This window comes from Centruroides sculpturatus, unplaced genomic scaffold (assembly GCF_000671375.1).
Source record: "Centruroides sculpturatus isolate CEXI.00-Female unplaced genomic scaffold, Cexi_2.0 scaffold187, whole genome shotgun sequence".
NCBI classification, from domain to species: Eukaryota; Metazoa; Arthropoda; class Arachnida; order Scorpiones; family Buthidae; genus Centruroides; species Centruroides sculpturatus.
Window position 1 is genome coordinate 158840 of NW_019385662.1, and position 12163 is coordinate 171002.

At 32.1% G+C, this 12163-nt stretch overlaps 1 long non-coding RNA gene across 1 annotated transcript; it reads left to right on the forward strand.

The window, feature by feature from the left end:
* The first annotated feature begins 5057 nt into the window (after window positions 1-5057).
* Window positions 5058-8257, forward strand: LOC111640974. The gene is made up of 3 exons (XR_002759336.1): window positions 5058-5164; window positions 5238-5402; window positions 7789-8257. It is a non-coding gene; the product is annotated as an uncharacterized LOC111640974 (long non-coding RNA).
* Window positions 8258-12163: the final 3906 nt, after the last annotated feature.

Genomic DNA, 12163 nt, shown 5'->3' on the forward strand with positions numbered 1-12163 from the left:
CATCAATCTCAAAGACTATGTTTCTCTCACGGTCACATACGTAGCTTGCTCTCGAGTAGGAAATTCGAAAAATTTGTACATACTGTATATATTTCAGATAACAAGATGAAAAATGTTGTTTATAAACAAGTATTGTAAATACTAGGTCAGTCCATAAGTTCGTGCGCATTTTCATCTACAAAAAAGCAACAAAAAATGTTAATTAAATCTTATTTCAATCTATAATGTATTCACCATTATTTTGTACAATTTCTTGCCATCTTGATGGTAGCTTTTTAATCTCGTCTTTGTAAAATAATTTCGGTTTTGAATCAAAATATTCAGAAATAGCCTTTTTTTACATTGTTCTCATCCTCAGAAGTTTTTCCTTTTAAAAAATTCTGCAAACTCCGAAAAAGATGATAATCACTGGAAGCAATATCTGGCAAATATGGTGGATGAGGTAAAATTTCCCAGTTGAAGCTTTGGAGTTGAGCAGTTGACGTTGTTGTCAGTTAGCTATTGACAGTTCATGTGGTATCCATTTTCCTAGCTTTGAAACTTTTCCGATTTGTTGTAGATGTCTATGAATAGTTCCATGGGATGAATTTAAACGTTCCGCAATTTCATCAACTGTTAAAGATGGTTCTGCTTCAACTAGTGCAGAGAGAGCATCATCATCAAAGTCAACGGGTCTTCCAGTACGAGCCTTATCCTCCACACTAAAATCATTATTTCTAAATCTTTCAAACCACTTCTGCGCAGTCCTTACACTTGTTACAGTTTGATTATAAGCAGTATTTAATTTTTTGGCTGCATTTGTAGCATTCTCACCACTTAAAAATAAAAAGTATAAAACATGTCTCTTATATTCAGCTGTTACTTCCATTTTAACGAAAATAAACAACTGAAATGTTCCCAATTCTGAACAGTATTATATGAATGAGATCCAATTTTAACACTTCAGTGTAAAAAGTATCACATTAGACTGGCATTTTTAACAGCAAAACAAGATTTTTCTCAAGATCATAAAATACGCACGAACTTATGGACTGACCTGATAGTTAGAATATGTTTTCAATAAAAAATTTTTACCTCATATTTTAAAGTTTGTCCTTTTATTCCAACTACCACACAATCTCATATCAACTTCCTGAGCGAAGCCGGTTACCCTAGCTAGTATAACATAAAGGAGGGCACTGTTTCAACACAGAGAAGAGATTATTAGATTATTATTAAATTTTACCAATGAAAATGAGATAATTTCATTACAATCAAACTTTTCCTAATAGTGGTACCCCCAACTTGGTACATTTTTCTTGGGCATCCCTATTCCTTTATCACTGTACAGTTATAGCTTACTTGTATTATATCTTTGCTCAGTGCTACATTTCGCGGCACCCCTGAAGTGGAACTCTAGTTGTAAACCACTGATTTATACAATTGCAAGTCACTACAATCTAATTTAACTTCTATATTAAACATCTCCTTACCTGATATTTGTCGAAGTGACTGTATTAATGATGAAAATTTCGAAAATAATGATATTTATAATTGCTTTCCTTTTTAGTCACGTGCTTGAAGTTTATTAGTTTCATTTCAGCTTATTTTTTTATGTATTTAAGTGATTGCCAATCTGTATTTTACATTACAAATAAAATTTTCCTCTTATTAATTAACAAGAGGAAAACATTCTCAATACCAAATTCCCGAAGTCAACTTATAAATATAAATATTTATAATTTAAAAAAACTCACAGTTTATAAACTTAAAGATAAATTTTATTAATTTTACAAATTTTTAAAAGATATATAGTACATTGTGGCTAATCAGGCCATTTCTTGCACAGATGGGATGCCAAATTAGCGTGAGTACCGAATTGCTGAGAGTATATAGACCTAAAGACTACTTAAACAATGAATGACGTGACTTATTGCTCTGTTCTTAAGAGCGAACGGGGCACTAAAATGCAATACCGTATAATTGAGATAATACCAAGGATAATTGAGATGCTTAATTATTGATTGCCAGAGTAGTGAGAGTCTACTGTTTAAATAAATGGAAACAACATATTTTCATTGTATAGAAAAAGTAAATTTTAAGATATTTCAAGAAGGAAATCAGTTAGCTTCTAATTGATACACAAACAGAGCATAAGTAGATGCAACGCTAAATATAGCCATAACAAGGCTAGCATCCACAGAAAACATTCTTCCGGCATTAAATGAGGGAAGATACTGTCGACATTCGACGGATAATCGAAAAAGCGTTTCTACCATCCGCCTATCTTCTTCCATTACATAAGAATCGTATGCTATGAAGGAAATCGCTTTAGCCTCTTCTGTAATGCGAGATATGCAAAAGCAAATTTCTGCAAACAGGAAAAAAGACAACGTGGAATCAGCCAAAACTGTTATGGACAAAAGGGGGTAAGACAGTCGATAATTGACCACGCGACTAAGAGAAAGAGTCAGATTGGTTCCAACCAGCACACTCCATAGAAGTAAGATAATGGAATATGTTTCTGAAATAATTTCTGCAATCTTCATTATATCTCGATAAGTGGTTCGTATCCATCTGACGTTCTTCTCATCTTTGCAGAAACGTATTTTATCATGCAAACTTTTGAAAGCTTGTTCAATGCTTCGACATATCATCGCAAAAAATATAAACATGATATTTTGTGGTATTGTGACAAATATACTTCGAAGATAGAGAATTAAATAAAATATGGACAATGAAATCTTTTCTGGAATTCTCTGTCCAAAAAAATTATTTATATTCCAGAATGGTATCATTCCGTTTTCTTCGCTATTTAATGCAAATATAATAACAAAAGTACCGAAAATAATAACACACCATACAACGACGATTTTCGTTACAAGGAATTTCTTGTTCACATGATTTCTGCCGTCAGAAATTTCAGAAATCTTCATTATCTGAATCGACAATTTTTCTTTATTGTCATGAAAATGAAGAAAAGAAATCAACGATATCAGATTGGGAAATTCAATTTGAATAGCCGTCAAAATAACTATGAAAGATGACTTCTGCTCCCATAATTGAGCAATGCATGACGTGAAAATAAATATAATTATCAATACAATAAAGAATAAATTAAAGATGCTAAGAATATTAAACTTTTTTCTTTCTAGTTTAAGTCCCAAGAGGAGCATTATTCTAAGAAGTGGTTGCCAAGCGTCCTCGTAATTAGATTTCGTGATCTTCTCTATTTTCTCGGGATGAATATGAATTAATGCGATCGAATTCATATTTTTCTAGACTTTTACCTATTAAACAAAGGACAGAAATAGTCTTGAACTTACCTACACTATAAAATTTCGAATACTCACCTACGAAAGGCAACCTGAAGACAGGAAATGGTATAAAATTCTGTTCTCTCGGTTTTTTTATCTATTGAACTCATCTATTATCCTTCAATAATGGAGTAACAAAGTAAACATAATTTCCTGTGAAGACATTGTGTTTACATTATTATGAAGACCATTGTATCAACTTTTATATAAAAAATAATTCAAGGAAATTCGATTATTTTCTTTTATAATTTTGGCCTTCAAACTGCTTGCGTTTTAAGCTGCAAAGATGAGAGGAAAATTAAATTTATACGATCCAGATAATAAAGAGGTATTATCAGATCTTGCTTTTGTGGACTGTTCCAGTTGGAACCAACTTCATTCTCTCTTTTAACCACATGGTTAATTAACTACTGTATCACCCCTATTGTCGATAATAGTTTTGGGTGATTCTATATTGTCTCTTTTTCTGTTTGCATAAATTTCTTTTTCATTACAAATTTATAAAATCGAGAACATGTTAATCGGAGAAAGTGAATGCAGTCTTCAGCAGAAACACAATTTATATCATCCTGTAATGAATCGACAGATGGAAGAAACATTTCGATCAGAGTGATTATGATCATCATAGTGTAGATTATTATAGTTAGCTTATTATAGTGTAATTACTCTAATCGAAATTTTAGTTGAAGAAATGGCGACTCTTCGTCAACAAACTATTGCAAGATTGAAAAAATACTAATTAAGAGTGAGAATTTTTTAGAACAATTTTCCTTCAGGAAATCCTTTCTCTTCTTTGTCTAGAAATTCTGAAATGCCAAATGATAATTACAACTATTACTATACTTAAGATATTTCTGAAAGACCTGCAAAGAATACTTTGGCATCCAACGATTTTCTTCCTTCTACGTCGTGGATTCGTAAAGAATCATGTAAAACTGCAAAGAAGTCAGAACAGAAAGTTGAAAAACAAGTACAGGGTGGTTATAATTAAAGTTGCGCTACTCAGACCTGTCTAGAGCCCGTTCTCGCGGACGTTTTTGATGAAACTTGGTATATATGTTATATGGACCATGGGGAAAAGGTAAATGCAAAAAAATATTTAGCATTGTAAGTCGTTTTGAACATGTAATTGATGCAAATGAATTGCACATTGAACAAATGTTGTGAATAAAAAGCTTTTGCGTGTTTCCATTTTATGTTTCTTGTTCTTCGTGCGCCAATTTTCACCTAGTGGTAAAAATTCGAACTAAATATTTTTTTGCATTTTCTTTTCCCCATTATCCATATAACATATATACCAAGTTTCATCAAAATACGTCCACGAAAACGGGCTCTAGACAGGTCTGAGTAGCGAAACTTTAATTATAATCACCGTGTACAGTACAATTTAAACACGTACTGTATTGCAAAATTTCTCTTGCAAATTTGCTATTGTCCTAATAAATTGTAATAAGCGGCAAAATAACTCGTGCAAATGACAGGTAATTTAATACTAAATTGGGTTAATGTTACCCTAGGTATCGAAGAAGCGGCGCTTCCGGTAACCTCGACGGCATGCGCGTTTAGAAATGAAATGTAGATGGCGCTTATCATACTGACGATTTCGTATGCAAATTTTCTTCAAAAATTTCCGCTCGGAAAACATGAGCAATTATGCAAACTTTGAGTTCGGTTATGGTGTAGACGGATGGTGCATGTTGTTATCTTTTCGAATGGAGTTCGTGTTTTTTTTTAAAGTTTGAACAATTTTCTGTTTTTTTTTAAGTTAACGAGTAAGAAAATTTGGCCAATTGTTTTTACTGTTTATCTGTCGGTTAAAACGTGCCTTTCACAATGCATTCTACGCCGTTTTAGTTTTCCACTAACAAGTAAGTGACGTTCGACTGTTCCTGCTCCCGACGGACCTCCCGGAGGTTAGTGATTCATCCTTTACTAACCTAGGTGGTGATATATTTGTATGCCGAGACCGCTCGACAGCGCGGCCGAAGCGAGCCGCTGAGGCTGCAGTTCCCCAAAGCTTATAATTGTACTTCAGGCAAATCCTGTTCGAACCATTGATGTATCGAATCTCGTAATTCACTACGTCCAGTTATCAATTGTTTTCAGGTAGTATGGTGGCTTTATTATTTTTCGTCTCCGGTCCAAAAGTAGGAAATGAAACCAAAAGCACGGGACAAAAAAGTAGCAAATTTACGTTTTAAAAATGTTTTAGTTTAAAAAAAAGTTTAAATATAGGCGTGTTTTGGTTATTGTCGACGGTCGCCATCTTGTTTGCGCATGCACGCGTGCAAACAAGATAGCGACCGGAAGCACCGACCGAATTGGCGACCGCCCCATCTTCGATACCTAGGGTAACATTAACCCTAAATCGTTTATATTGAAAACAATTTATCAGTTATTAACACCTAAACAGGGTCTACTTGCAACGTAGAAATTCCTTCCGGGTGGCATATCGATCCTATGAAACAAACCTATTTTAGTTACAAATTTTAATAATAATTATATTAGAGAGGTTGCGGCGCAAGTTCAAACGTTACTTGTACATGGCAATCAATCAATCAATCGTTTTTATTAGGTGCTCGAGGCACATACTCAGCACCGCAAGAGCACAGCTGAGAAAAATTATATACATTTACAATAGTACATATTAACAGTGTATACAAAACTGTCAGTTAAATACAAAATATTACAGAGAGAATAATTAATACATTAATAACATTAATACAGAATAACAATGAAATATTATTACAGAATAGCAATGTATACAGAGTTATCATATGTAGAAAATATTGCAGACAAAGTATTTAGAACTTAATAACTAACATAAGAAAAATAAACTTAATAACTAAAATTAAAGCTAAGAGAGAGTTCAATGGAATAATATAGAGGAAAAGTGTGCAGAGAAAACACCGGGAGTAACTCCATACTCTCTTGAAATAAGTCCGTTATGGAGGTACCACAAAACTCCTTGGAGTAAACTTGTCCATAAGGGCCTCCAAAACGCCTTGAGTACGTGTAGAACAAGTTTTGCAGAAGAAGTCTTGCAGGACAGAACCGCCAGGAATAACTGCGTATTCTCTTGAAATTAGTCTGTCAGGGAGGAACCACAAATACTCCTCAGAATAAACTTGTCCATAAGGATCTCCAAGACACCTAGAGTACAGGAGTACTTACCGAACACAAAATGCACTTGCAGAACAAGAATTAGACGAGGTCAAAAGTATTTCATGTGTAGATTGATTCATGGTAACTTATGTAGTAATTGATTAAAGCAAGAACAAAAATAATCAGGAGTCAGTTTATCGAAATTTTCATTGATTCCATCAGACTTATCAGGTTAGATGGTATGAAGTTCAGAAACTTGTACATGGCAAGCAGAAGTACACGGTTTACGTTTTAACTCCAAGAAAATATCGTTGCAGCGCATGTTCGCAACATCACGTGACTCAGTGAACGTCGCGCATCGACTCACGGGAAATTTGTTGAAAAAATGGCGGATGCATTTAACATCGAGGGTTACCAGCGAAGGTAAATAAACAAATTAAACTATTTCAAAGTATTTATAGGATGTTTAATAACACTAAATAATTATTTTTAATTAGCGTGGTGTCTCCTACCGTACGATCGGACGATAGGACGGTACTTTTGTCGAGGGAAGTAGTGGCTTATGTAAATCCGAAAGCAGCTAGGAAAATTAATTTTTAGAAAATTTACAAGCGTATTACGCTGTTGATGGTAGAAGAAACCTACCTTAAGATAAGCTATTATGAAGGCAAATATATGTAAATTCTATAGGCACTTCGCACCACTTACTAAAAAATTGAATAATTAAATAATTTCTGGATTAAAACTGTTTCTTTACAATATTATTCGTAATATTCATTATTTTAGTAAAATAGGTCATAATTTTAACCCCAAATACAAAAAAATGAAGTTTACACCGATCTACTCGCCATACTAGACGTAGCGAACGCCATTATCGACCGTCTATAATTGCCAGATGGCGGCGCTCGACCGTCCGCCGTTCACGTTTTGGGCTGAATACGACACCGGCAACCTCTCTATTAATATAGGAAAATCGGAAACAAAAATTAAATTTACAGACAAAATGATGTAGAATACGAGCAAAATTCCTGATTTACACAACATTCGAATGGACTAAACAGGAAGATCATGAAATGTTTGTTCCATCGCAACGAATGGAAGATTTAGAAAGGGGATTAGACCTACTTTTGACATTTATTATTTTGGATACGCACTTTAGGCATTCGCCAAAGATTCGCCAAAATAATTCAAAATTTATAATATAAACTATTATATATTTACACATACACTGTGTATAATGTATAATTAGACGTATACCCAGGAAAACATATAGTAAACATTCGTATTTCAGTTATTAACAGTTGGTGTCATGACTATGTGTTTTCCGTGTTGCATGTAATGTGAAAAGAGAGAATAATCTGCTAAATCTTTACTTTTATATTTACAGATATCCTCCTTTCACTTCTATACATCTCCTTGGAAGATCGCTCTTGTGTCGACAGTGTTGCCAGATTTGCCGGTTATCCGGAATTTTTCAAACTGCCATCAAGCCGCAGGACTTTATTCTAAATCCTCTTCCTACAGTGAAGTATCTTTAATTTACCACAGTTTAAATGTATTTCTGTCTCTGGAAGAGTAGAAATTGGGCTTTTTTTCTTAATGGTAGGGATGTTAGTGTGTGTTTCGGAAGAGGCACAATTTTGCTCAACTGATTTCAAGCTCAATAACACCTGTGCTTTTTGTCGAAAATTTCAGAAATTTTGCAGGGAGGTTCGTGTATTAGGGAAATTGATGCTACTAAATTTTGGTGGTTAAAAGATCGGGAGGATGGAGAGATATAGGGGATTACGTGTCGTCGTATCTCGTGTGGGATCGGACTTAATAATTTTACTGGTTATTAGCATTTACAAGTTTTTTTTAAATATAAAACTCGTCTTACCCCAAAATTAAGCTTTTTGCCATTTTACAATAATTTATATTAAAAAAAAATATTAAAATATAATATCATAACAGATGGCGCCTCACGCAATTTTAAATGTTGCTGGGAAAGTTAAGTAACTCTTTGCTGGATTTTTATACAACGCTGAAAACAACAAGGTCTATATAAGAAGGTCAGGACACGCGTGACCTACTTCTTGAGCCGCCATTTTGGGGCTTTTTGAGTAGCAAACTTGTACGAGCATTCAGTTTTATACGACATTAATTAAACTAAAATTGCATAAATCCAGTGATTTCCAGTCAAAAATATTATAATTTCGGATGATTATGCAACCCCAATTTTATATAACGTTTTTATCAAATAGTCTAAACGAAACAATCATCCATCTCATTTGATGTCATGATTGAAACTAATTAAATAGGTACTAAAACTGGTGCAATTACGTATATAGGCACTTCGTAAAGTGATGCAATAACATCAAAGAAAATTTAAAGTATAATAAAGAATATAATAATATAATATAACAAATTTATAATTATTTTTTTAAAGCACGATTGGTTATAAAATTAAGATGAAATTCAATAGTNTTTTGTTTACATGTTCTGCATTAATAATAAAATTTAAAGTTTACTACTAAAAACTACTGTAAAAATATTAAATCTTTTGAATTATATTTGATATATTTAAAGGTGAGAAAAATATTAAATCATTACACTTTAAATCCATACCAGAAAAATGTGTCAAATGCACAATTTAGCTAAATTATTTTTACTAGTATTTTGAAAATAGATGTACGAACACAGAAGCATTTTAAACGCATCTGATCCTTACATTTTTTTTCTCCAGAAAAAAAACAATTTATGTTATTCAGATAAAATCTGTTTTTAAATGTTCAGAATAAAAGATATGAATGATCAGTGACAAATAATTATTGCTATGCAAATGAAAAAATTAAATATAAATAAAATCAATTAAATATTATAGAATCTCTAGATTATAAGAATTAGATATGGTATGTACATAATTTAAACTGACTGTATAATATTAGTTCATAACTGTTAATCAATATTTCGGCTAACTCATAACTATTTTTGTATCAGCACACTGTTCATCATGTTACCATGCAACGTTAGGAAGAAATGTTAATCCCGTCTACATTGATAATGCTTACTGCTCATACAGTCATGGCGATGGCTTCATATTTATATTGTATAGTTTTAGGCCTAGTTTTAAGTTTAATTTTAAATTTGATATTTTTTTCACCTTGTATAATTTTAAGTATATTAAGACCTCTCGCTATTATTAACTGATGAGGGACTATTTTTCCATTGGAAAATAGTCCGAAATGCATTTTGGATTTTTACGGTTTTTATACTTATGTAATCATCTTATTGTACCCCCTTTTTGTTTTATTAAATTTTTACTTTGATTCTTGAGCGTTTGTGCCCATTATCATTGGTGTGGTAAGCCCTTCCTATTATCTACCTTATGGTTATAGATATTTTAATTAATTTAATTAGATATAGCCTATTTAGATTTCCATCACTACTTTTAAAATAAAAATTCTAACAATAAAATTAATGTAAATTTTATTTAAATTGAATTAAGTATAAATTACTATTAAACTAAATTTTTTGCAACGTTTTATTAATAAATATTGAGAGTATAAGTCAATACCATCATCATAATTTTATTTTTAAATACAATATGGTCATATTAAAACAGTTATATGTTTAATTATTTTATTTTATCATCAGATATAAAATAAATGTAATTTTTTTCATTTTTCTATCTGGATTGCCGATATTATTTAAAAATTTCCATGTATAGTTCGTTCGACACGAAGGGTATCCACTCGTTTAAACCACTTATTACAAACTTTACTCATACAAATTCTTTGAACTGCATCATGAACCATCCGTTGATGTCTACGCTACATTTTGCTTTCCTCTGCTTATTTGCAAGAAATCTAAACAATCGAACGTCTGTAAATTTACTTTTACAATTTGGTACCACACAATAACCCATTGTTTAAAAGTTTGAGTACTTATATACGTAATAATAGTCGACTCACGCAAGAACTACGTATGGAGTGTAGTCTATCGATAAGTCCCAAAATGGCCCAAAATAGAATCACGGGAGAGTTTTTACATAGACCTTGCCGCGAAAGACGGGAACGTGTTGCCATCTGTTAATCGAAAACAGAATTAATTTGTTTTTGTTAACGACAATTTTAACATTGTTTAAAAAATAGTTAACAAACAACTAAACTAATCTTTAATTAAATCATATTTCTTGTTTGATCTATGGCATAAAACCATGTAACGATATTAATAATTGCAATATTTATTAAATCATGATTAAATGCGTTAAAAATTCACACAAAAAATCCAAAAATGATTGGGGGAGATTTTTGTCGAAAATTCCGTTTTACTGAGTTTGGATATTTGAGGAAAGCACCTTCACTTTTGTCTGATTTTTTAAAATTTAAGGCCCCAGCTTTGCAAAACAAGGTCTGCAGACAGAGACCGTACCAGTAGGGCACAGACAATGAGGTCCTTCTGATCTTCGAAATGCTTTATATTACAGTAAAACACGTGTAAAGCGGAATCGCACGTTTCACAAGTTAGGCAGGTTTCTGTCACGAACAGGTTATTTAACACAGAAAATTGTTGCTTTATTAAAAATTATTCCCGTTCAGGCAGATTTCCGTTTTACTAAGATTCCGCTTTGGACAGTTTAACTGTATTAATTTTATTTAAAAAAATTATTACTTAAATTATATTAATTNAACTATAAAATACAAATTAATTCATATTTAATTTTTATCTTTAATTTTCACCATTTTAATATTTTTAAAATCAACATCAAAGTAATCTTTTGGAGTTATTAACTCGTGGTTACAAGAATATCCTGAATAAATTCGTGGTTACTGTATCCAGGATTTGCCTACAGGACACGAACACTCCAGGATAAATCTGGATAAATGTACATGAAATCCCAGTTTGTAATAACGTAAAACATTACAAACTCAACAGTACAATTCCTTAGTGTAAGATAAGAAACAGGAACATTCATAATGGCCCAGAAGTCGGTTAATTAACTACTGTAAAGATTCGCCTGTGCTCTCAATCAAATACCATATTATTTGACATGGACTACTACACTTTATATTAAGTAAAATTAATACATAACTTGATATTAAAAATCTCTAATATGATTTTAAAGGATAATTAAGTTAATGATGAAACACGAATTTCTTTAGTACAACGCTCAGTAGTAATACAGAAAATTTGATACTGGTTACTCCAATTTCACAGATCCTATACAATCGAATTATCAATCTGAGTGTTTAGTATCTGTGTTATTCAGTGAGTCAGCCCGATAAATTTTAAAAATAATTCCCAATGAAGGATTACATGATCATGTGCCTAAAATATAGGCCCTAAGTGCTATATCCAGTCTTGAGTGAGACGAATAAAGACGTAACCGCTCATTAATACAGGCTCACATCCTCTGAAAGCCATAAAATCAATAAAGACAGATTTTGAGGCATTTCCGTGTCTGAATCCCAGACCAAAAGGCCCTTCTAACATTTCCGTATGACTATCTTTAACGCTCCTAAGTGTAGTGAATACTTAATATAAAGGATCCTTATTTTCCATAACAAAAATAAATTTAAAATATGAGACCTTAAACTGTATCCCTGTAACTTGAACTTAAACCATGTTCTAGCCTTAAAGTAAAACAAAGTGAGGCCTCATACGGGGACACAGTTTATTATTATTTTATGAAGAATAATAACAATTAATACGTTATTATAGTTTATTTCAGCATGTTTTTTAAATTTATATCTCATTAAAAATGAACATTTTACAAGTAA